The 26,409-nt window shown below is 45.1% G+C and overlaps 1 protein-coding gene across 4 annotated transcripts in view; it reads left to right on the top strand.

Moving 5' to 3' along the window:
- FUT9 (fucosyltransferase 9) overlaps positions 1-26,409 on the top strand; it is a 262,837-nt gene that overhangs the window by 194,110 nt on the left and 42,318 nt on the right. For 3 of the 4 annotated variants that reach the window (XM_068279403.1, XM_068279402.1, XM_068279405.1), the window contains one exon: positions 6,021-6,169. The gene's annotated coding sequence lies outside the window, so the exon portion shown is untranslated. The remainder of the gene's footprint in view (positions 1-6,020; positions 6,170-26,409) is intronic. The other variant, XM_068279404.1, reaches the window with a different exon arrangement.

Here is a 26,409-nt window from a genome sequence, read left to right on the forward strand (position 1 = left end):
TGGTGTGTTCTGAGTAATGTGCATTGTTAGTTTTCTGCCACACATAGCGTTTTGCATTTTGGCCAAAAAATTCCATTTTGGTCTCATCCAACCAGAGCACCTTCTTCCACATGTTTGCTGTGTCCGTCACATGGCTTGTGGCAAACTGCAAATGGGACTTCTTATGCTTTTCTGTTAACAATGACTTTCTTCTTGTCACTCTTCCATAAGAACCAACTTTGTGCAGTGCACGACTAATAGTTGTCCTATGGACAGATTCCCCCACCTGAGCTGTAGATCTCTGCAGCTCGTCCAGAGTCACCATGGGCCTCTTGATTGCATTTCTGATCAGCGCTCTCCTTGTTCGGCCTGTGAGTTTAGGTGGACGGCCTTGTCTTGGTAGGTTTACAGTTGTGCCATACTCCTTCCATTTCTGAATGATCGCTCGAACAGTGCTCCATGGGATGTTCAAGGCTTTGGAAATATTTTTGTAGCCTAAGCCTGCTTTAAATTTCTCAATAACTTTATCCCTGACCTCAATGTAAACACTAGGAGGACCTGGCGCTCAGGTCCTCCTAGTGTTTACATTGACTCTGAGCTGTTGGGGTTTGAGGACTGACCCTGAGATTTCTGACCTAGGCTGCTTTTTTTCACCAGTGCGCCCACTGCTCTCTTTCATATTTTTATCCCTGACCTGTCTGATGTGTTCTTTGGACTTCGTGGTGTTGTTGCTCCCAATATTCTCTTAGACAACCTCTGAGGCCGTCACAGAGCAGCTGTATTTGTACTGACATTAGATTACAGGTGCACTGTATTTAGTCATTAGCACTCATCAGGTATGTCTATGGGCAACTGACTGCACTCATACCAAATTGGGCTGAATAATTACGCACACCCCACTTTGCAGTTATTAATTTGTTAAAAAAAATTTGGAGTCATGTATGATTTTCGTTCCACTTCTCACGTGTACACCACTTTGTATGGGTCCTTCACGTGGAATTCCAATAAAATTGATTCCTGTGTGTGGCAGTAATAAGACAAAATGTGGAAAATTTCAAGGGGGCCGAATACTTTTGAAAGCCACTGTGTATATATATATATATATATATATATATATATATATATATATATATACATATATACTGTACACACACACACACACACACACACACACACGAACAGGTGATTTAAAGCACATCTGAACTTCTAATCAAAGCTGAAACACATCCGCTTTGATATCTTAGGCCCATTCATACTTCTTACTTTCCGTTGCAACCTGATGTTTTTCAGTCGCACTGCAACGGTTACTAAAAGTGGTATCGCACTTTAACGGTACAAAACAAGCGAACAGTGAGGCTTACATTAACATGAAAGTAAACCTCACTGCCAGCGCATTGTCCTGATCACAAGAGTATCTCCTACGTTGCCCTGATGGAAGCCGTCATATCACACCGGGAGCATTGTGATAACCCCATAGAGCTATCATTGCTTCTGTCTGTGTTGCTATGCACCGATGTTGTGCAAGGAACCATGATGTCATACTCTGGCCTGTGCAACTGTGCAGAGGGTGGAAGGTGGTCTCTTTACATGGGGAAATACTACTTGGTAAAGACCTGAGCCCACTACACTTTGCTCAGCAACGTAGGAAGCCATGCATTACGCATACAAATTAATTGCACATGTGTTATATACAGCAGTTCTTTTTGAGAATGCACTGCTGCCAAGCGCATTAGTGTGCCCATCGGACAGTGCTGTTTATGCACAGTCTGATGTCCCTGTGTATCACACAATGATACACTTTGCTGTAATCTAATCGCTAACACAACAGTGTTCTTAGTTCAATAGAAAGTGTTGACAACTCCGTATCAAGTGGCGTAGCAATAGAGGATGCAGAGGTTGTGACCAGACTGAGGCCCCTGGACTAGAGGGCCCACTAGGGGCCCTCATTCATCGATCTTATTAGCTTTTCACTGGTTCTGTGCTGGTAATGAATACCTCTATATGTGCATTGAATAGTAGTAATCCTAAACCCCTTCTGGACCTTAATGATTGAAATCTACGCCGTTTTGATCCCCTTACCGCTGCCAGGGTGTAGAAAGCGTTGCTTTCTCAATGCTGCATATCTCGTCAATATGACGGCAGAGCTGTGTGAGCCAGTCAGGAGCCAATTTCATTGGCTCCAGGCCATGTCATCACTGTAAGCCAATCCCATTGGCTTACATTGATGGACAGCGTCAGGAGCCAATCAAAGCAGCTCCTGATCTTCTCACACAGCTCTGCCGTCGTAACGACTGTGAGCGGGCGGCCTGTGGGGATGGAGGAGCGATGTGACCGACAGGAGCAGTGGGTATGTGCGGCAATTCGTCCGGAGGCAACCTTCTTCGGTACCAGCAGTCTCTGATCCTTAAGGGGTCAGAGACTGCTGGTACGGAAGTGGTTAACAAACCTTAGTCCAATTACACATTTTAGATACTGCAGCTGTCCTTGGTAGGTTTTGGGGCTCCATATTAATATAGTGGTTGGGACCCCATGTAAAGCTTGCACTGGGACCCCAAGCTCCTTTGTTATGCCACTGTCCATATTCATTTGTCTATGAGGCCCATACCAGGGCTCAGCTTAACAGCCTTCTTACAAACAGACAGTCTTGAAGTAACACACTATAAAAAATCATAGGCTGTGCATGACACTTTTGTACTTTGAGCTATATTTAGGCTTCTGTTGTGTTCAGCAGCTGTTTTAGCGGCATGGAGAGAAGATGATGGGGGCTCTACACAAAACATACTGAGATTTGGTTTCCAATATGAATAATGTACACTGCAAAATCATCTCAGATTTGTATTGCAGTGGTGATTTAATTGAAACAAAGAAAATTCATGAAGTGAAGAATTCCCGTATGCAGTTGTTTTTTTTCTGAATGAATTTCTTATTCATGATCTGATGTTAAAAATCAATTCAGCATCTCTACCCATGAACAAAGATGAACATGGCTTTCAGCTTTGGTGCAATTTTTGCTATACAGGAAGTGGGATTTTGGATGGGGCTATTGAGATTTGAAAATTAATGACTGATCATCTGTCAGCAGATTAATGTATAAGTTGCCAGGGTTTCAATCATTGGCCTCCTGAATCTGATAAGTGCTGTGCAAAGTTCCAGTTCAGCTCAGGGGAGTTAACACTTGTCATAGAGAAAAAAATGGCAAGTTGGAAGCCAGATTCCATCTCTTTTGTTTGTTCATTTTGTATATATGTAGATCTGACGTCATCTGCAACATTTTATGGAGTACATAGCCTTGTCATTAGCTATCCCTCAGAGGAGCTCACAATCTCATACCTAACATTGTCATATGTCCATCACGGTCTAAGGCCAGTTTTGTGGGAGGACTATTCATTTATCTGTATGTTTCTGGGAAGTGGCAGGAAACCAAAGTGCTCTGCTCTGAGGAAACCTACTCAGACATGGAGAGGACCTACATACTCCATGCAGATTAATCTGGGCTGGGGCCGCAGCACTGCAAGGCGAGTGGCTTTCTGGATGACCTGTTTTCCAGTGTTGTCTACATTCATCAAATGTTAATAAATTATCCACACTCTAATCACCATTCCACACACAATTGTATGGGCATGTTCACATCTCTGCGATAACAACCATATTATCATAGCAATTTTTCATCCTATCAAAAATAACTATCACAGTGTGATGTATTAACCACTCACCACTGAGGGGTTTTACCCCTTGAGCACCAGAGCAATTTTCACCTTTCAGTGCTCCTTCCATTCATTCGTCTATAACTTTATCATTACTAATCACAATTAAATGAACTATATCTTGTTTTTTCCGCCACCAATTAGGCTTTCTTTAGGTGGGACATTATGCCAAGAATTATTTTATTCTAAATATGTTTTAATGGGAAAATAGGAAAAATGTGGGAACAAATTAATTATTTTTCAGTTTTCGGTCATTATAGTTTTTAAATAATGCATGCTACTGTAATTAAAACCCATGAAATGTATTTGCCCATGCGTCCCGGTTATAAAACCGTTTAAATTATGTCCCTATCACAATGTTTGGCGCCAATATTTTATTTGGAAATAAAGGTGCATTTTTTTCAGTTTTGCATCCATCCCTAATTACAAGCCCATAGTTTATAAAGTAACAGTGTTGTACCCTCCTGACATAAAAATTTAAAAAGTTCAGTGTCTAAGGTAACTATTTATGTTTTTTTTAATTGTACATTTTTTAATTTTTTTTTAAATACAAAAAAAAAAAAAAATGGGGAGTGTGGGAGGTAATGAGTTTAGGGTGTAGTTTTACTATTTGGCCACAAGATGGCAACAGTTACGTTTTTTTTTTTCACAATGATCGCGCTGCTTAGCGGAAAAGCAGCGGATCATTGCGGGGCTTAGATCAACGAACGGGAATGGATTTTCATTGATCTCCGGGCGAGCGGCGGGAGGCGTGTTTACGAGCGGGAGTGCGCGCTACAGCGAGCGGGAGCGCGGGCAACGGCGGGAGCGCGGAAAGTACGAATTTCTCCATCCCTGGGAGTTAAAGGATGGAAAAAGGGACGGAGAAATTCGTAAGGGCGGGGGTAAAGTGGTTAAAGCGCACATGAACTGGAATGAAAAGATGGCTTTTTCTTACCTGGGGCTTCTTTTAGCTCCCTGTAGTCTTTGAGGCCCCTCAGTGTCTTTGGGGTCCCCTCCATTATGACACTGTCCCCCTCAGAAAAATCTTGGACCCGGCTTGGTCGCAGGTTACTGTGCATACGCGGTCCCCTCCGCGCCTCCATTAATTGTGCTTCTGTCACCGGGAAGGTTCTGCGCATATGTAGTCCACAGAGAAGTTGTACTATGCATGTGCAGAATGCTCCCGGTTACAGAAGTTTGATAGATGCACCCAGAAGGGACCTGCATTATAGTGCAACCATCTTAGCATTGTATAGCAATAGACAAACTGACATAAGATTTACCTGAAGGCATCTCCTTAACCTCAGTGGATTTTATGAAGGCCAGGCATGCAAAGCTCTCTGGAGACTCTCTGTTCCTCCACTTCATTCAAACAAAGAAAAAGTCATTCGAGCATATTTATAAATGGATTCTCTCTGGTTCTTGGCAGTTTTGGTGACTTTTTCCTCAAACTTATTATCCACATACTGCAAAAGGTTTTTATTTGGTGACACTTGAGATGTAACTTGAAGACTTCTGGGTAATATAACTTGTGAGAGCTTTGTCCAAAAATTCAACTTTACACAGTTGGTCACTGGGTGATTTGGATTAATATTCAGAAAAGTGGGTGAAGCCTACAAAAGCCAAATTAAATTCACCTATTGCTTTTCAAGGGGAATGTTTAATTGCTGCCATTCTTGCATCGTTAATGGCACAAGCCTCAAACCTGATACAGTTGGTGATTGGGTGACTGGGTTTCAAATTCAAAAAAGTGGGTGGAGCCACAGCCAATCAGATTTGTTTCATTTCAGTGCAAATTATTGATGCCAAAGACTGCAAAGCTCACAAACTAGGACATTGAGTGTTAGTGTTTGAAAAAGTTGCCAGAGCCAACACCAGCCAAATACATACCCAGACAATGCCAGCCCATCAGTAATATATATATATATATATATATATATATATATATATATATATATATATATATATATATATATATATATATATATATATATATATACACATTTTGTTTTGGGGGGGGGGGGGGTCAAGCAGCGTAGGTTTTTAAGTGCAAGTTCACACTGAACCAATCATGATATGCATTTGGCATCTCGCGACGGATTTCATAATTGGCAACTTCTGAAAATGCTAGTGTTTGGACAGCTACATTGTGCTTTCTAAAGTATTATTACACCACAAGCAGTAGCACTGTGAGGTACTGAGAAGCTGGTGGGGAAAAAAAAACCTCTACCAGCCAGTGGACTACTAACCATTGGTTAGTAATTCCTACTTAAAAATGAATGATTTTAAAATTTTACATACAAATGTCTAACAAGCTGATTAACTTGCACTTTGCATTTTTTTTTCTGTTTTCAGAACATATGTATGAATGCCTCTCGTAGCTGATTCCTGCCATCAATGAAAATGTCCAGCTTTTCTAAAAGCCTTAGAGACCAAGCAACCTGAGTCCACCATTGTCCAGCTTCATAACCCACATGAATCCAAAGTAAGGAAGATTTGTGAAGGTAATGCCTGTATCTTACAGGAATATCATGTTTTTGTTTTTTATTTTATTTTCTATTACAATAGGCTTACTCTTTGAAATTCCTGTATTACACAATAGGGAAATAACGGAATAAAAAAAAAAAAAACAACTGATGATGATGAAAAGAAACATATTAAAACATTTTTATTCAGAATTGTTTTCTGTCAATGCAGACATCATAATTTGCTAGAAAGTTTTCGGTAAACGTTGGAACCTCCAACAAAACAAACGTTGCTAATTCTAGGACATGCTTATTATTATGTAAGGGACTCCAAGCAGTGCAGTAACTATGGAAAGATGCATACCATTTTGAAGCTCTCTCTCTCTTCTTTCCAACGATATATAAATCGCCACCCTACACCTTTTAGTTTTCGCTATTTTCGTGATCGAAATTGAGGCCGCCGCGATTTCGATCCTGAAAATAACGTAAAAATGGTAGGAACAAGGTAGGAACAAGAAAACATTTTTTATTTATTTTTTATTTTATATATTTTTTATTTTTTTTTTAAACAATCTTTTATTGAGACAGCAGATAGAGTACAGATACAACTGCATCAGGTTAAATGCAACACTCCAATCATAATCTGGAGCTATACAGAAGGAACATCATAGTAAGCAGGTACATCTTATCACATAATACAGAGTTCAACATCAGAAGGAAGGTTGGCATGTTTGGGGAGGCGTCAAAGTAGTATCATCCTAATGCGAAGAAAATGAGTCCTCATTCTCTAGCATCCTCTGTTAATTCTACCCCAGTATTACTACTTCAGATCAGCATCAATGGGACGTGTTACTGCTTGGGTTACTCTAACAATTGGTTAGATTGACAAAGGGGGGGGGGGTTAGGTGTGTACACACCAATAGCGACAAGTATTAATGGGTCTTGTCTCCCCATGGCACGGTAGAGGCCTCTTGTTGTTTCAACTAAATAAATAATAAATATTGTCCAGGTGGGGGTTTCCCCACAAATCTTGAGGAGGCGGATAGGAGAGAGGGAGCCAGAGTCACCAGAAAAATTAGGACTGTTTTGTTTCATCCATTTCTCATAATGTTTTTATAACTCTCTTTGTCTGTAAAATCATACCATAGCGCCCAGGTTCTAGTGAATTTATCCGATTTTTCCTGCTTTAAAGAGATTCATTCTTCTATGTTTACTATGCTTTGGACCCTTTCCAGCCACATCTTTACTGAAGGGGGGTTAGTTGATCTCCACAAGACTGGTATGCAGGCTTTTGCTGCGTTAAGAAGGTGACAGGGCAGGGATCCTTTGTATCCTTTGCCTGTACCAGGCATAAGGTGAAAAAGAAAGGCTTCCGGGGCCCAAGGTATGTCAAATTCTGCAATGGTTTTGATCCACTTTTGTATAGATTTCCAGTAGGTGTTTATGAGAGGGCAAGACCACCATATATGGAGAATGTCTCCCGGATGAGTGGTGCATCTCCAGCATAATGCTGATTGAGAGTTGTAGATTTTGTTGAGGAGGACCGGAGTGCGGTACCAACAAGCTAAAAGTTTAAAGTTGCATTCTTGCATTGTGACATTCATAGAGCTTTTATGGACTAGGTTGCATACTTTCGTCCAGTCCTCTCCATCAACTGTTCTACTTAGAATGGTTTCCCATTTCTCTAAGAAGAGAAAAGGGGGTGAGGCCTTCCCTAATAATAAATCTAGGTATAGTTTAGACAGTAAGTGTCTCTGAGGATTAGCTTGCCTACACATGAGTTCTAAGGGTGTAAGGGCTCTTGTGTACGTGTCCTTTGAGGTGAGAGAGGTTATGTAGCTGCGAATTTGGAGGAAGGCCCAAAAGGGAATTGGCTGATCCAAGTCAGCATTGAGAGCAACCAGAGGTTTCATTGATGGGGGAGATGTCTCCGTTAGTAAGTCCTTCACCAGCAAATCTGGGAATGGAGAGCAGTTTTTTAAGAATTTCGGTTGTTCACCTGGGGGGAATGTTCTATTCATTCTAATCGAAGATAATGGGCTTGGGATGGAGGAAAGATTTGAAGTGGAGAATATTGAGTGACATTTTTGGAAAATTGGAGCTAATAAGGGGTGGTCAATTAAATGTGATAGTAACGGTTTGGATATGTCAGAAGTCTTTGTCCAAGGAAGCCATTTGAGAGGGATCTCAAAACTTTCGTTCTCCAAAGTAACCCAGTCTTTTGAGTCAGTGTTGCAGTGCCAATCTACTACTCTAGAAAGGAGAGAGGCGTGGTAGTAGCATGTCAAATCTGGAAGGCCTAGTCCGCCTTTGGGTTTGGGGTATGTGAGCTTGTGATGGTGTATTCTGGGGGGTTTACCCGCCCAGACAAATTTCACTAGTGATTTCTGCATATCTTTAAGCCATGTCCTGGGCAGAGAGATAGGGACTGTCTGAAAGACATAAAGTATGCGTGGCAAAGCTGTCATCTTTAAACTGGCTATACGGCCGAACCACGATAGTGGTCTCTCTCCCCACTCATCTACAGACGAATGAAGTTGTGTTGCTAAGGGATGGTAATTACATTTAAAGAGGTCTTTAAGGTGTCTTGTGATCTGGATTCCCAAATATCTAAAAGATGTTGAAGTCCAAGTGAAGGGGAAACTGCTCTTGCAGATCTCTACAGTTTTCTCTTGGAGAGAGATATTCATCGCAATAGATTTTTGAAAATTAATCTTTAAGTTGGAGAGTTCTCCAAAGATTTTGAACTCTTTCAGAAGGTTGGGAATCGAGATCAGGGGTTGTGTTACATAGAAAATCATGTCATCCGCAAAGGCTGCTACTTTATATTCCCTGGTTCCAATACGTACACCATGGATATTTGGATTCTTCCGTATGGCGTTTAAAAAGGGTTCCAAGGAAAGTATGAAGATGAGTGGGGAGAGAGGGCACCCCTGTCTCGTACCGTTGTGGAGTGTAAAACGGTCAGAAAGGGTACAGTTTACTTTTACCCTAGCATTAGGATCTGTATAAAGGAGGGAGATCCATCCTTTCATACTCTGGCCCAGCCCAATAACATCGAGAAGGGCCCCTATATAGTCCCATGAGACCCGGTCGAAGGCCTTCTCGGCATCAGTGGAGAGAAGGAGTCCGCCCACCGAGTGCCGAGAAAGCCACCACTGGATATCTAGTGTTTTAATGGTGTTGTCCCTGGCTTCGCGTCCAGGGACAAATCCAGTTTGGTCTTTTGTAATCAGGTGTGGGATATGTATAATGAGACGATTGGCAAGAATTTTTGCAAACAATTTCAGGTCGTTGTTTAAAAGAGAGATCGGCCTATATCCAGAGCAGTCTTGAGGGTCTTTACCCTCTTTGTGAATCACTGTTATGTGTGCTTCTAAGAGGTCTAAGGAGTGTTTGTCGTCTTTCGGGACTGAATTAAAGGCCTTCAGGAAATAGGGGGACAGCATATCTCGGAACTTTTTATAATATTGTATGGTTAGTCCATCAGGGCCTGGGCTTTTACCTGTTGCTGATTGCTTCAGCGCCAGAGTGAGTTCATCATTGGTTATGCTGCCCTCCATCTCCTCCAAGGCCTGGTCACTCAGCTTCGGGAGGGTATTGGTTTGTAAGAAAGCCTGTATGGCTTCCTTGGGGGACCTTTGGAGTGTAGGGTCTGGGTTGATATTATAGAGCTTGCTATAGAACTGTCTGAATCTATCTGCGATATCTTTTATGTGTTGAGTTGTGGTGCCATCACTTTTTTTGATCGCATTTACCTGGAGAGCCATTTTCCTTTGTCTTAAGGTACGGGCCAGTAGTTTGCCTGGTTTGTTGCCCTCTTCGTAAAATAGTTTTTTCCTATATAAAAAGGCCCTTTCTGCTTTTCTATTTAGAGTTACTAATAGTGTCTGTCTGGCCTGTTTTAGTTCCTCCGCTAAAGAATCCACTGGGGATTTTTTGTGTTGGAGTTCTAGAGTCCGTATTCTCTGAATTTGTAAATCTAGCATGGCTTCCAGCTCTCTCTTCTTTTGGGCCCCCAACTGGACAAACAGTCCTCTAATAACCGGCTTGTGGGCCTCCCAGAGTGTCATTGGTTTAATGTCATCAGTATCATTTAGATGGAAGTATTCTCTTAATGTCCGCTCCACTTTATCTTTGTTTCCCTCGTATGTCAACAAAGATGGATTTAGCCTCCAGATCCATTGTTTATGTGTAGGTTGTGGATCAAGGAGAGCAATAGTGACTGGTGCATGATCAGATATCGAGAGAATACCCACATCTGCTGAGATTAGTCGATGTAAATCTCTCTGCATCAGGAAAATAGTGTCTATTCGTGAGTACTTCTTATGTAGTGGGGAGAAATAGGTATAGTCCCTTCCTGAGGGATTTGCTAAACGCCAGGCGTCTAGTAGTTGGAGGGAGATGAGGGACTTTTTAATTTGAGCTATGGAGTGGTATGGTACGGATGATTTCCCGTTAGAGGTGTCCACAGCCGGTTCGAGAGGGACATTTATGTCACTACCAATAAGCAAGGTGCCTTCACAAAATCCTCTTAACTTGTAGATGATAGAACTCCAGAAGCGTGTCTGTTTGGTATTAGGTGAGTATACTGACGCTATTGTGTATATTTCTTGATCAATTTTACCCTTAATAAAAAGAAATCTTCCATTTTCGTCTTTGAGCTGATCCATTAAGCTAAAGTTCAGTTTTTTATGCAGGATAATTGACACCCCTTTGGTCTTGCCAGTTAGTGCCGTTGCATGGAAGACCTGTGTGTAGTATTTATCTCTTAAGGGCGGTACTTGGCCTCATTTGAAATGGGTCTCTTGTAATATGCCAATATCAGAATTAAGTTTGTGTAACTCTCGTAGAAGAGAGTGTCTTTTGTTGGGGTTATTTAGCCCTTTCAAATTATATGTTGTGACACGCAGGGGTCCCATGTTTAAAGCAAAGCTGGCAAGAACCAATAAGAATATTGCAGATTTCAGAGGGACTAGCTTGTACAAGCAAAAGGTAATAGTGGCCCAAACAGAACGTGCCAAGAGGAGAACGCCCCCCTTATCTGGTATATAATGCTGACTCTAAATTGCGAAACCCTGCAAGGAATTCGCAAAGCGAAAACCCCGAAGGGTGTCACGGAGTCAGGAAGTGGTGAACAATAATCCCTGAGGGGTCTCTAGTTGCAGGAGGCCCCTCACAGAGTGCGTTCGGGATATAGTTGGGACCGCTCACCAGGAGCCCACCCTCCCACCCGTGAGAGGAGTGGGTCAGCCGCCGAGCCAGCCCCAGTTGGGGGATTTAACCCAACCAGCAAGCGCGAGACTTTGGAAGGAAACAGTGAGAGCTTGGAGGTAAAGATAAAATAACCTCAGAGAGAGCAGATAAACAACCTATTAGTCGTAGATTATTTTTAACAAAGACTATATCAACCAAAAAGTTGTCAGCTAGCTCTCATTGGCTCCTTTCAATGCAGGCAGTCAATTATTAATCATTTGTAATATATGTAGGCTAGGGGAGTCGAACACTAATATTAAACCGATCTTTCCGCAACTATCAAAAACAATGCAGAAATAATGCAGAATACCACCAAGATGAGAGGGAGGGGGAAAGAGGATTGAGAAGGGGGGGGGGGGGTTGAGGTAGGGAAGGGGGGGAAGGATGGGGATGGAAGGGGGGTGGGGGTGAGAGAGGGTAGAGGGAGAGGGTTTGGCATCAGATAGTGGCTGAATATCTGCACAATAAAGTGAATAACATTCAAATCACAGCCCATAAACCTCAAGGGAGAAGTGACCACTCATCATTCCCCTCTTATCCAGGGGATAAGGGAGGAAATATTATTAGACATTGCAACCATGATCTGTCACATAGTGGACTTCCATATAACATATGTATCTTAACACAGGTAATTAACAATCATATTGCAGTGTCCACGGAGCTAAAGAAAGGAAAGAGGGAAAGAAAAACAGGAGAAGACCAGCTCGAGAACATCAACCATCTTGTGGTACATTGTGTGAGACTCCGAACGTTACCCGAAGCAGGGCACCCGGTGAGTCACTCCCCGGATGGTTCCGTAGAAGATTCACTGTCCCTTTGCGGGGTATGTCTCTCTCTTTCCTGATTGCGGAATGCGCCATACGGGGTACCTCGTTTCGGTCTCATGCCTCTGCCCCTGAATCTGCGTGGGAGATTGGTGGTGTAGCTCCTCAAGGGAACGATAGCGCCTTTGTCATGCATTTGTCCCAGAACTTTAGGAAGGCGGAATTCCTGGTACCACTCCGGGACTTCCGTATACGGAATCTCAAGTTCATCACAGAACTTCTCCAGATCTTCCGGAATGCGTAATAGGCCAGCGGCGCCATCTTTGAAAGCGTAGAGAGCGAAAGGAAACCGCCATTGGTAGGTGATGTTGGCCTTCCGTAGCTCGTCTAGTAGCGGCCTAAGCGCGCGTCTGTTCTGCAAAGTTATAGGGGAGAGGTCTTGAAACAGCTTAACTTCGTCTGCGTTGAAAAGTATAGCGTCCTGCAGTCTGGCCTGTTTCATTATTTCTTCTTTAATAGTAAAATCAACTAGGTGGCACACAATGTCTCGTGGCGTAGTCCCTTCCTTCCCCTTCGGCCGCAGTGCTCGGTGTGCCCTATCCATTACTATAGTACTTTCTTTCGGTCTGTCTAGCAGACTGTTAAAGATGGATTGTAAGGCCGAGTGTATATCCTCCGGACCCACCGACTCCGGTATGCCTTTCACTCTTATGTTGTGTCTCCTTCCTCTGTTGTCTAGGTCTTCCATCTGTCTGTTTAGTTCAATGAGTTGGGTGTTGTGCGTGACCGCTGCTAGTTGCAGCTCCTCAATGGCAGCGTCGCGGCTAACTCCAGCTTTTTCTATCTCCCCCATTCTGGAGACTAGGCCCTGGAGGTCTTCCCTCATCTCATGCACAGCGCCCATCATGCTGTTTTTAATGTCAGCGGCTAAAGACATCATGTCATGCATTGTTGGAAGTTGCTTCATATATTGGAACATATCTGATGTGCTTACCGGAGAGGTTGTTTGCTCGTCAGTGAGATCGGGTGGGTCCGGGCCTCTTGTGGAAGCGGGCGCCATGTTGGCTGTTGCCATGCTGACCGAGGAATTCTTTTGCTGCTTGAAAATAGCAGGTATACTGCGGCTTGTTTGGGGTCTTTCTTCTCCCTGAGGTTTAGGGATGGAGTTCGGCTTGTTATTTCTCCCCGCCATCGCTTCTAGAGCACTGACTGCAGTGCATCAAGAGGAGTCATGAGCGGAGCTCTCTCTTCACGCCGCCATCTCGCTCGCCGGCCAGGCCACGCCCCACCTTTATATATTTTTTATTATGACTTTATTACTACCATATTACTTACTGCTGATATAAGTCTATGGGCGCCTCCTACTCTTCTTGAATCTACTGCCAAACATGTTCTGTTCCATCACACTACTGCCGTGAATCCGAAGACATAACAACAAAACTTGTTTAGGTGATACCTTTAACCACTTTTGGTTCTTGGGCCTTAAGTCTCATATCCAAATTAGCCACACTGCAGGTTCCTGGACGTGAGACTTGCGTTCAGCACTAAAAAACGCTGCGATAGTGCATGTGCACACTCATGCATATGCATGCTAGTGCACTGATCCCATTGGGAATGATTGCTGCTAGCAGCAGTCATTCACATAAAGTTACAGGAGAAAAAAAAAAGACTCCAATTAATGCCTATGGGCCTGTTTCTATTAAACGCGATTTTTCTGATGGAGATTTCCAGGGCCGGATTTAGGCCAAGGGCACCTAGGCCATGGCCTAAGGCACCAAAGCAGCAGGCTAAGCTGGTGCAGCATTTGCAAGCTTGCAAATGCTGCAATGCAGGGAGATCAGGCGAGCGCCTGACTGCGGTACTCTGCTGCCAGCAACCTGTGCAGCAGCCACCTTGCTCTCTGTGCACGTTTGCATTGTGGCCGACGGCTATGGACTTGGGCAGCATTGGAGACGGAAAGGAAGAGGAAGCTTTGGCACTGGAGACGAGTGGAGAAATGAGTGACACTGATGGCTGCTGCGGTATGAAGGCGAGCTTGCTACCTATACTGAAAGGGGGGTGGGAAAAGGAGGGATTAAGGGAGTTATCTGGCTACCTATACTGACGGGAAAGGGGGAGGAGTCACCTGGCTACCTATACTGGAGGGAAGGGGGGGGGTCATCTGGCTACCTATACTGGAGGGAAAGGGGAAGGGGTCATCTCGCTACCTACACTAGAGGGAAGGGGGGAGAGGTCATCTCGCTACCTATACTGAAGGGGGGCGGCTGGTGACAGTGGCCTAGGGCGGTAAAGAGTACAAATCCGGCCCTGCCTATAGGCATTCATTGGAGTCAGTTTTCTGCATCCAGAATCAGTGTGTAGTGGAAACAGGCCCTTAAAGTTTTGAAAGCTTGCAAAGAACTTTTGTACAGTTAGTCATCAAAGGTATCACCTACATAACTTTTGTTGTTATACCTTCTGATACATTCCATGACTAACACTAGACCACACACACCTGACTACTGCTGTGGTGATAACACACTGCTAGTCAGCTAAGGCTACTTTCTGATTCTAAAGCCAAAAAATACACCAATGCATATTGAAATGCTGCATTTATTATTGTGTCTTTACAAAATAAACTGTAAATGTGTTATAGTGGTCCTTTAAGTGCTACTTATGCGTACATTAAATAATAAGAGCCCAAAGTGCAGTACAGGTTTCCATAATCATGTTACACAGTTTCCTCTCATACTGTAGGTGATACTTTATTTAGAGACTGACATTACCCATTTTAGTCTCTCAATATTATAACTGTATCAAACTTTTATGTCATTTATATGGTATTTTCCTGCTTTCATAGTCTTCTGCACTTTATATGGGAAAAGATAAAAGCCTTCTTACTTGAAAGTCTTTGAGGAAGTGTCATCTGATGCTTTGTCCTGGAAAGCACTCTCATCCTTTTTTCATAGAAAGGAGAATCAATGACAGTGTTGCACAAAGAGGGGTGAAATTAGGAAGCAGGCATGCCTGCTGCATAGCTAGGCCTCAGAAACTTGAAAGGAGGTGTCTAAATACTTTGATATGCAGAGGTAGCAAGTAGATGAAATATTTGGCCCTTGAAAAGTTTTTTTGAAGGAATGTTTTATGTAGAAATTATTTTACTCCATTAATTACGAGTATCAAGGAAGCGTATTAATGTTGAGAATGTGACTACTTAAATGGAAATTGGGGTTTCGGCCATCACAATTGGCTGAGGGTTTAGTTTATAGTTATTCCCATCTCATTTATTGTGTTGTACATTAAGAATTATCCTTATCTTTATCAGAATCAGAATTAGTCTACATACTCAAATTACCTTTAATTAGCTCTAAGTGAGCCATTTAACAAGCCCCGTAATATACTATTATATTAGGAGTTTATTGCTTGAGCAATACTTGTACAGTATTTCCAGGTAAAATAGAAAATGTTATGTGTCAAGGGTCAAGATTCAGGATTTGAATAGGTATACATGTAAAAATATACAGAATAGAGGAGAGTGCCACCATCTCAACAGAGCCAGGCAAGAGAAGGGGGCTTCCACCCAATTAGATTCTTCATCAGCAATATTTGTATGTACAGTGCCAAGCACGCAAATAACTATGCTGTGCTCCTTCTTTTCTGCCTGTAAGAGTTAAAAATTAGTTAAAAATTAGGTATGAAAGTGACAGTTTCTGCCGGGTCGGGACTGGGTCGGAAAATAGTAACCCTAACTGATAAGGAATTACAACCATAAAGCTCTTTCCTAGCAGAAAGTGGCTTCTGACAGCAGAAAAAAAAATAAAGAGGGTCAAGAGTTCATATATTTTGTCTCTGGCATACTTCAACAAATGTGTCATTGAGCAAAGAAAAAAACTTAAAAAGTAGATTTAAATACAAAATAGAATTGGGGGATATCTAAACAGTCATTTTTAGTAGTAGGAGGATAGGTACAATGTTTTATCTCATCAGTTTATTTCCACTTCCACTTCCTTTAAAGCCCAAGATCAGACAACGTTTTTTTTTTTTATGGACATTTCAATACACACTGCAGCTGTTGGTAGGGTAAAGTATATAATAGCATCATTATAACTTTACTAAGGCAATAATGTTTATTCCAATCACTTTGGAATACGTGTGGATAAAGAGGAGGATGGAAATTGCTTTATACATCCATATATTTTTCATTCAGCTCATTCTGTCTCTTTTAAAATATAAAATTACCAGCCATATTTTTTGAAATACTAAAAATGTGTAAAATAAATCAAACTGTATGTCATTCCCATAACCATCCCCTATAATGGCTACAGTATGTTGCAAGCGTCTCATCTTGAGATGCACTTTGAGGCTGTATATAATATTGTGTTTATCTCTGGAAATAAGGGTTCTGTAGCTCCGAGGAGTAGAAGGTAGAAGATGTCGCACGTCAGTCTTCAGCCTGCTTGCATGCTGGCTGAGTTGGATAAGTTGCGTTGAATGTGAAAAATAATTTTATCTAATTTGTTGCTGCCAGGGGTCGTTATGGGCTTCAGCAGTATTTACATAATCTTGCAGCAGAGATGGGAAGGACCTGTGAATACATATTCAAGAAGAAGCTATCTCGTGTCTACAATTTATCTTAGCTTGATGTTCTTCTCAGATGCACGTCTCCTGCTGACCTCTCTGGAATTAGCATATAGTTTGTGTCACCGCTATCTTTATAAATAGCCATTTACTGGTGCTAGTGATAGAATCTACAGCCAATCCTGGTCAAAGCCTTATTATGTGGAAATTGCTACATGTAAGAGCAAAGAAAACAAACTGCAGTCTAACCAGATATTATATAAACAAACAGGTAGAAGGAAATGGAAAAAGCTATAAAAAATGAAAAATGTTCAGATAAATTCATAGCTTTTGTTATATTATCTGCCAACATATTAAAAGTATTTGCCTTATGTTATATACGGTAGGTTTCCCTCCCGATTTACATCCAAATAGCTCTAACTCATCAAGGCATGGAGTCTAAAGAAGAAGCGGGGTTTAGCTAGAACACATGGGGCCTCCCACATTGCAAGTGTGACCAGTCTAACACCCCTCCCCTCCAATAGCAAGTGTAGCCGGTATATCACTTCTCCTCCTTCATCCCCCTTCCCACCCCCACAAAGGCTAGTATAGTATCCCTCAACATCAAACCTCTCCCTCACAAAAGTGTCTTTCTGACAACAAGGGTGATCAGTATATTACCCCTCTCCTTACCCCTCAAAGAAAATGTAGCCTACTCCCAATACCAAGTGTGGCCAACATTACCGCATCCCTCACCAAGACACCCTCTTCCCATATGCAGAGTAGCACAGTGGAGCATGGTATTATATCTGTGCAAGCGGCAAGTCGGATTTACGGTCCTCTCCTCTTCTCATCACTTTGTCGGGCACTGTGCTAACACTTAGGTATGGCTACCGACATGTATCTGGAGCCGTACATGGATATCAGCACTGTACCCGGCATAGTGGCTATAAGAATAGGAGAGGATCCTGGCCCTGATCTGCCACTGCAGCAGGTATAACACCATGTTCTGCTGCATAACTCTGCAAGTGTTGCAGGGAAGTTCAGGAGGAGGACCCTGGGATGGAGCAGAGAGGAGTGAGCTCCCAAAGCCCCAGTTTCCCACACCTTTGTGGAGTTTTGGGGGGTTTTGCTTTGCATTTGCTCAGAAGGTATCTTTCACCAAGATGTTAGCAGCCGATAATTTACACTTTGTATGTTGCACGATGAGGCCAAATGAATAGGTCATGCTTTTCTAGCACATTCCACAGATGCTCAACTGGATTGAGATCTGGAGAATTCAGAGGCCTGAAAAAGTGTGATTTTTCAGACCAAGTCACCTTTTTTTTCACTGCTCCATGGTCTTTTTCTGAATCTCACTGGCATCTTGTACACACTTGCCGCAATGGACAAGTGTCCGCTTGGGCACCGTGACTAGTCTGCAGCAACATGATTGCATTTGCAGTGAGCTACCTTGCTCTGTGCATTCTGACAACCTTTTGGTATGATCAGAATCACGTTCATGCTGCAGTAACTCTTGTAGGATTAGGACAGGTAGGTTTTCCTTTTCACCCTATATGGATCAATAAGTTTTTTTGGCAGGTACTAACCACTGCATTGCTAGGAACACCCCACATTGCAATTCGCAGATTCTGAATCCTCTAGCTCTCACAATTTGGCCCTGGCAAAAGTCATTTGCATCTTTATGCGTGTCTAATTTTTTTGCTTCCAATATCTCACCTTCAAGTTACAGTATTACTTTTTGGGTATGGTTTTTATAAAAAGAAAATTAAAATATAAAGAAAAAGGAGTCTTACCCAAGGAATGCCTTACTGAATAGGTGCTGGCTTACTGACGTTAGTATTGGAAATTACTAAACAGAAAGAGCCAAGATTTGAACCCAGGTCTCCTGTGTCAGAGGCAGAACCTTTAACCAGTACACTATCCAACCACTGCTATGTTCCTATGTTGTAGCAGTAGGGTATTGTACCGTGTTAGCCATCAGTAAAAGCAAGAAGTTTTAAATCAGGATGAAACCATTTATTGGCAAACTAAAAATGAATAAAAATAAGCAAGCTTTCGGCCTTGCAACCTTCGTCTGGCTTGTATCCTGTTAGTTTGCAGGCTGGTGGTACAGACAGCTTATATACATGCAACATCAAAAGGGAAAACAGATATTTTTTTCAAGCATAAATACATGTCATTGAGATGCCTTAATTCACACAGACCATCGACATGGGGTTAGAGGTTCCATCAATCTGGTATATCTGATCATGTGTGCTAAATGCCTTAATGTAATGTTCTGTACGTGGGAGAAACTGGACAAACTCTGCGCAAACGTATGAATGGACAGAGGCACACTATTAATGATACCAAATCTGGACTCCCAGTTGCTACACACTTTCGATCCAATGGACACAGTGTCAGGAACCGGCCCGCGGCTGGAACCCCTCAAACACTTCCCACTGCCACCACTAGCGTTGCTAGACACGTTCACTCAGCTATTGAGTGCTCAATACGCAATCTGCGTTTTCGTATTTGGGTCAGCTTTGCGCTTAGGCCAAATACGGGAACGCCACGCACCCACACACACACACAGTTGCAATCTTACACTGTCGTGAAGCAAAGACCCACTAACAGTCGTTCCGAACGATACTGCTAGCCACTCTGCTGTCGCTACTCGCACTGGCGTTGTTCGTACGTTGGGTCAGCTGCGCGCTTAGGCCAACGTATGACAAACGCCCCCACACACAATGCAATTACAATTTCATACGGTAGTGTTGCTCAAGCGTACAATTAGGCATGAACTTATACACGGTTACACTTCAGTCTCTTCTAGGCTATGAGTGTTAGTTTAGTACGGCAGAAGTCAAACTTATTAAATAATAATTTAATATTCTAGAAAAACATAGAACAATGCAGAACTTAATATATACAAAAAGATTACAAAAAGACAAAGTAAAAAAGTTACACAATTAAGAGTTACAAAGATACCACACACGGATATTTGCGTAAAAATAAACGGGGGAAAAAAGAACGTTACCAGCTTAGGTTAGAACGTTGTTTGACGGGAGGACGCCGGTTCGACCAGGAGTCGCGATCCTCCCTAGCTATTCGCTACCTCCGAAAGAAGACAGTCACTAGGCATCCGCCTCTGCTTTTTATACTCTGAGCTACGCCTGTAGGCTGCAACTTCCTTGGGGAGGGGAGGAACTAGGTTTTAATTAAATCTCAGACATATTCCATTTCCAGGTAAAAGTCCATACATCAAAGATTGTGAAGTGAGCCTTTCAACTGCAGGTGAAAACTTGATTACGGCTTTTTCCTGTCTCAGTTCTCAGACATAAATGGGATTTTCAGAGATCCACATACATGAAAAGATTTCCCTAGTCCAAGTTACAGGTGACAACCCCATTGTTGACAGTACTTCCTAGCTGATCAAAGATAAGGAGGTTGCACCTCCACCAATAATTCAATTTCCACAGGTAGAAAATGGTATCAAAAGGACTTCACCCCTTCCATAATTTCCCGTAGGCTGTCAAATACATTTCAAACATTCAGGTGTCAGCTTCCCCCTGCCCCCAAGACTCTAGCAGGCTTTCCTTGAATAATGGGACAATGGCTGACACCAGACTCAAAAGCCATGCCGACCAGCCTATTCTTCCTCAATTGGCCGCTAATTAGCAGTACACACAGTTTCCCCTGCTGGACAATGGGGCAAAGGTAATGGACATCTACATACCGAATTACATTAGACTTTAGTTTACTCTGGCCAGGTGACCAATTACACCCAAGCCCAATACACATCTGAGGTTTTACCCAGTAGACAGAAAAATGAAAATATTATCCTTACATCATAAGCACCCCAATATATTCCTGACACACAGCATGGATGATCTTCGTGTCACTGCCCTGAAGGGTGGCTTCAAAACGTCAAATGATCGATTAATAGCAGAAACAAAATTTATAAATTGGTTCAAAGCTGTGCAGAACGGTTTGAATAAGGACAACAACTTCTTATATTGGTATGAGACTGATGATATTTAAACTTTCTCAGCCATTCTAGCTGAACTTGTGAATTAAGACTTTACGATACCTCTGGGTCAATCCTAATCCCAGGTCTGTGAGCATGGCGTAAACAAGATACAAGATACAAGATACAAGAAGGATTTATTCGCCAAGTACGGTGAAGCCGTACTCTGAATTGCTTGTGGTACACATGGCTTAGGCAACATACAACAGCAACAGTTGTACATGTTACACACACGGCTACATTTACATATGCTGACAGCATTTAACAATACAGTACATTTACAACTACGTTTAAACAGGCTAGCAGCATAAACAGTACGATAACATTACCATAACATTCGGAGTGGTATTAGTGTCGGAGTTGCCAGGGAGGCGGAAAGTGCAGGAGAGAAGGCGGAAAGTAATGCTGTAGAAAGGCAGTGTGAGTAGGGATGCAGAGGAGAAGTGAAATAGCCGCATCAGAGGCAGACGTGCTGGTTGCAGACTAGAAGGTGGAAAGTCAGGGGTCTGTGTTGTTCAGCAACAGAACAGCCTGTGGTAAGAAGGAATTCCTGCGCCTGGTGGTCTTGGATGGGATGGTGCGGAAGCGCCGGCCAGATGGGAGGGGCTCAAAGAGGCGGCTGCCAGGGTGGGAGGAGTCGCGGGAGATCCAGGTGGCCCTCTTCTTCATCCTTGCCTTGTGAAGGAGTTCAAGCGGTGGCAGGGGCGAACCAATGATCCTTTCCGCCTCACCAATGACTCTTTGCAGTTTATGTCTGTCACTAGCTGATGCGCTGGCATACCAGACGATGACTGAGGAGCAAAGTGTGGATTCAGTGGTGGCGGTGTAGAAGCTGGTGAGCAGCTCCCGAGGCATGCCAAATTTTTTGAGTTGGCGCAGGAAAAATAGCCTCTGCTGTGCCTTCTTCTGAATTGTGATGGTGTTCAGCTTCCATTTTAGGTCAGACGACAAGGTTCTGCCAAGGAACCGGACTGATAAAACTCTGGAGACTTCGGTCTCACCTATGTGGACTGGTGGGCGAGTGGGAGGGTTTTTCCTGAAGTCAGCGATCAGCTCGACCGTCTTTGTTGCATTTAGGACAAGGTTGTTGTTCTTGCACCAATTGCAGATTCTCTCTATCTCACTGCGGTAGTCTTGTTCTCCGTTGCTGCCGATAAGGCCAATGATTGTAGTGTCATCAGCAAATTTAATGACCTTGACAGAGTCCGAGGAGGAGGTGCAGTTATTTGTGTACAAGGAGAACAGAAGCGGGGACAGTACACACCCTTGAGGTGCCCCCGTGTTGGTGGTTCTCACGCTAGAGGAGCAGTTGCCGAGCTTGACCTGTTGTGTCCTGTCCGAGAGGAAACTCTTGATCCATGCCCGAAGCATGGGATCGACGCCGAGTTGCGCCAGATTGTCGACCAGGGTGTCTGGGCAGATCGTGTTGAAGGCCGAGCTAAAGTCCAGGAACAGGACTCTGACATAGGAGCCAGGCTTGTCGAGGTGCTCCATGATGTATGCCAGGCCGACATTTATTGCATCCTCTATGGACCTGTTGGCCCTGTATGCGAATTGGAGTGGGTCTAGCAGTGCATCAGTGGTGCCTTTGAGGTGAGCGAGAACTAGACGTTCCAAAACCTTCATGATGGTGGATGTTAGGGCCACGGGTCTGAAGTTGTTGAGGTCTCTGCTGCCTTGCTTTTTGGGGACCGGTATGATTGTGGACCTCTTGAGACAGGAGGGGACTGTGCCTTCCGCTAGCGACTTCCTGAACAGAGAGGTGAACACCGGGGCTAGCTGGTCTGCACAGGTCCTTAGGCAGTTTGTTGAAACACCATCCGGGCCTGAGGCTTTCCTGGGGTTGAGCTTGTGAAGCAGCTTGAGAACTTCCACTTCCTGGACTGCAACCGGTGCATCGATGTCTTGGTCTCTCGGTGCGTAGGGAGCCGCTGGTCTCATCATCGTCCCCAGGGACCCGAGCTGCTGGGGCTGTTGCTCGAACCTGCAGTAGAACTCGTTGAGTTCCTCAGCCAGTTGAGTGCTCGGGGTCACCTGTTGAGGAGGGGGTTTAAAGTTAGTGACCGCTCTGAGGCCTCGCCATACCTCCCTCGAGTTGTTGGACTGGAGTCGGAGTCCCAGCTTATCAGAGTAAGCTCTCTTTGCAGCTCGCAGTTCCCGTTTCAGGGCGTACCTGGCCTCCCTGAATTCTTCTGTGGTGCCGGACTTGTGCGCTTGTTCCTTACGCTTACGAAGCTGGCGCAGCTTATCACTGAACCAAGGCTTGTTATTGGGGAAGGCCTTGAAGGTCTTAGAGGGGATGCACATTTCTTCACAGAAGCTGATGTAAGAGGTGACGTTCTCTGACCATTCGTCCAGGGTGGGTGCCTCCAGGGACGACCAGTCAGTGAGATCAAAGCACGCCTGCAGCTTCAGCTTAGCCTCTTCTGTCCACTTTTTGACCGACTTGACAGTGGGTTTAGCAGTCTCCAGGAACCTCCTGTAGGTTGGGATCAGATGGATTAGATTGTGATCGGAGTTCCCCAAAGGGGCGCCCTGGGTGGCCTTGTATGCGTCCTTGTGGACTGTGTAGCAGTGGTCCAGGGTGTTATGGAGCCTGGTGGGGCAGGTAATGTGCTGCTTATAGCTAGTGTTGGGCGAACACCTGGATGTTCGGGTTCGGGCCGAACAGGCCGAACATGGGCCAGATGTTCGGCATGTTCGGCCCGAACCCCGAACTCAATGCAAGTCAATGGGGACCCGAACATGCCGCAATACGGCCCCCCTATGGGGTCGCAGGCATAAGGGGGGAGCATGCCCCGATCGCGGGGGGGGGTCGGAAATTCCCCCCACCCCCTCCGCTAGCGCTCCCCCCTCTGCTCGCTTCCCCATAACAAAAGTTTGTTGAAAGTTAATACTAGGGATGGGACTTCGAATCCGGCGAATCCACGAATCCATCGAATCTTAGGAAAGATTCGAGATTCGTGGATTCAAATCCCCAGGCCATTTGCGCGCATTCGAATCCGACGAATCCGCGCAACCCGCCACAACATTTCGTCGCACGCGTATACATTACCTGCGCCGCTTGTGACGTCATCGCGACCACCTCCGACCTCGCGTCCATCCGCGCGTTGCTCCCGCGTGATGACGTTGACGCTGCCCTGCCTCTAGACGTCGCTTTCGCGGAGAAGACCCGGCGTGGACGGACGGACTAGATCGGAAGGCGTGGACGGACAGAACAGCGACAGGTACAGTATGTCCGGGGGCACCCGTGGGGGACGTTGCTGGTGGGGGACATTGCTGGTGGAGGTCGGCTGGTGGTCGGCTGGAGGTCGGGTGCGGGCCTACGTGAGGTCGGGCGGGCGGGCGGCCTACTAGGGGACCTATGCCTGGTTATCTATACTGGGGGGACCTATGCCTGGCTACCTATACTGGGGAGGACCTATCTACCTGGCTATCTATACTGAAGGGACCTATGCCTGGCTACCTATACTGGGGGGACCTATGCCTGGCTATCTATACTGGGGGGACCTATGCCTGGCTATCTATACTGGGGGGAACTATGCCTGGCTACCTATACTGGGGGGACCTATGCCTGGCTACCTATACTGGGGGGACCTATGCCTGGCTATCTATACTGGGGGGACCTATGCCTGGCTACCTACACTGGAGGGACCTATGCCTGGCTATCTATACTGGGGGGACCTATCTACCTGGCTATCTATACTGGGGGGACCTATGCCTGGCTATCTATACTGGGGGGACCTATGCCTGGCTACCTATACTGGGGGGACCTATGTCTGGCTATCTATACTGGGGGGAACTATGCCTGGCTACCTACACTGGGGGGGACCTATCTACCTGTCTATACTGGGGGGACCTATGCCTGGCTACCTATACTGGGGGGACCTATGCCTGGCTATCTATACTGGGGGGACCTATGCCTGTCTACCTATACTGGGGGGACCTATGCCTGGCTACCTATACTGGGGGGACCTATGCCTGGCTACCTATACTGGGGGGACCTATGCCTGGCTATCTATACTGGGGGGACCTATGCCTGGCTACCTACACTGGGGGGACCTATGCCTGGCTATCTATACTGGGGGGACCTATGCCTGGCTACCTACACTGGGGGGGACCTATCTACCTGTCTATCTATACTGGGGGGACCTATGCCTGGCTATCTATACTGGGGGGACCTATGCCTGGCTATCTATACTGGGGGGACCTATGCCTGGCTATCTATACTGGGGGGACCTATGCCTGGCTACCTACACTGGGGGGGGGGACCTATCTACCTGTCTATCTATACTGGGGGGACCTATGCCTGGCTACCTATACTGGGGGGACCTATGCCTGGCTACCTATACTGGGGGGACCTATGCCTGGCTATCTATACTGGGGGGACATATGCCTGGCTACCTACACTGGGGGGACCTATGCCTGGCTATCTATACTGGGGGGACCTATGCCTGGCTACCTACACTGGGGGGGACCTATCTACCTGTCTATCTATACTGGGGGGACCTATGCCTGGCTATCTATACTGGGGGGACCTATGCCTGGCTATCTATACTGGGGGGGACCTATGCCTGGCTATCTATACTGGGGGGACCTATGCCTGGCTATCTATACCAGGGGGGACCTATGCCTGGCTATCTATACTGGGGGGACTTATGCCTGGCTACCTACACTGGGGGGGGGACCTATCTACCTGTCTATCTATACTGGGGGGACCTATGCCTGGCTGTCTATACTGGGGGGACCTATGCCTGGCTATCTATACTGGGGGGTCCTATGCCTGGCTGTCTATACTGGGGGGACCTATGCCTGGCTACCTACACTGGGGGGACCTATGCCTGGCTATCTATACTGGGGGGACCTATGCCTGGCTATCTATACTGGGGGGGACCTATGCCTGGCTATCTATACTGGGGGGACCTATGCCTGGCTATCTATACCAGGGGGGACCTATGCCTGGCTATCTATACTGGGGGGACTTATGCCTGGCTACCTACACTGGGGGGGGGGGACCTATCTACCTGTCTATCTATACTGGGGGGACCTATGCCTGGCTGTCTATACTGGGGGGACCTATGCCTGGCTATCTATACTGGGGGACCTATGCCTGGCTGTCTATACTGGGGGGACCTATGCCTGGCTACCTACACTGGGGGGACCTATGCCTGGCTATCTATACTGGGGGGACCTATGCCTGGCTATCTATACTGGGGGGACCTATGCCTGGCTATCTATACTGGGGGGACCTATGCCTGGCTATCTATACTGGGGGGACCTATGCCTGGCTATCTATACTGGGGGGACCTATGCCTGGCTACCTATACTGGGGGGACCTATGCCTGGCTACCTACACTGGGGGGGGACCTATCTACCTGTCTATCTATACTGGGGGAACCTATGCCTGACTATCTATACTGGGGGCACCTTTACCAGAAGCTACCTATACTGTCATTTTGATTATCATGTGCTTGTTCTTTGAGAAAAGGTTTGGTGGTTGAACTTAATGAGCCTTTCCTACCCTTCTCCCTTTATGAATGCCTGCAGTCCAAGTCCCACACAAGCCAGATACTCGCTGATGGCTACTGTTGCCTGAGCCTCACACAAGCTGCCTCCAAAGTAGGAAATAGACACCACCACAGACATCTTGCTACAGTAAGAAAAGTAGTAATATACTCGCATTCTGTATGTCTTTTTGAGGGGCACAATGT

This window comes from Hyperolius riggenbachi, chromosome 4 (genome assembly GCF_040937935.1).
Source record: "Hyperolius riggenbachi isolate aHypRig1 chromosome 4, aHypRig1.pri, whole genome shotgun sequence".
In the NCBI taxonomy this organism is placed as follows: Eukaryota; Metazoa; Chordata; class Amphibia; order Anura; family Hyperoliidae; genus Hyperolius; species Hyperolius riggenbachi.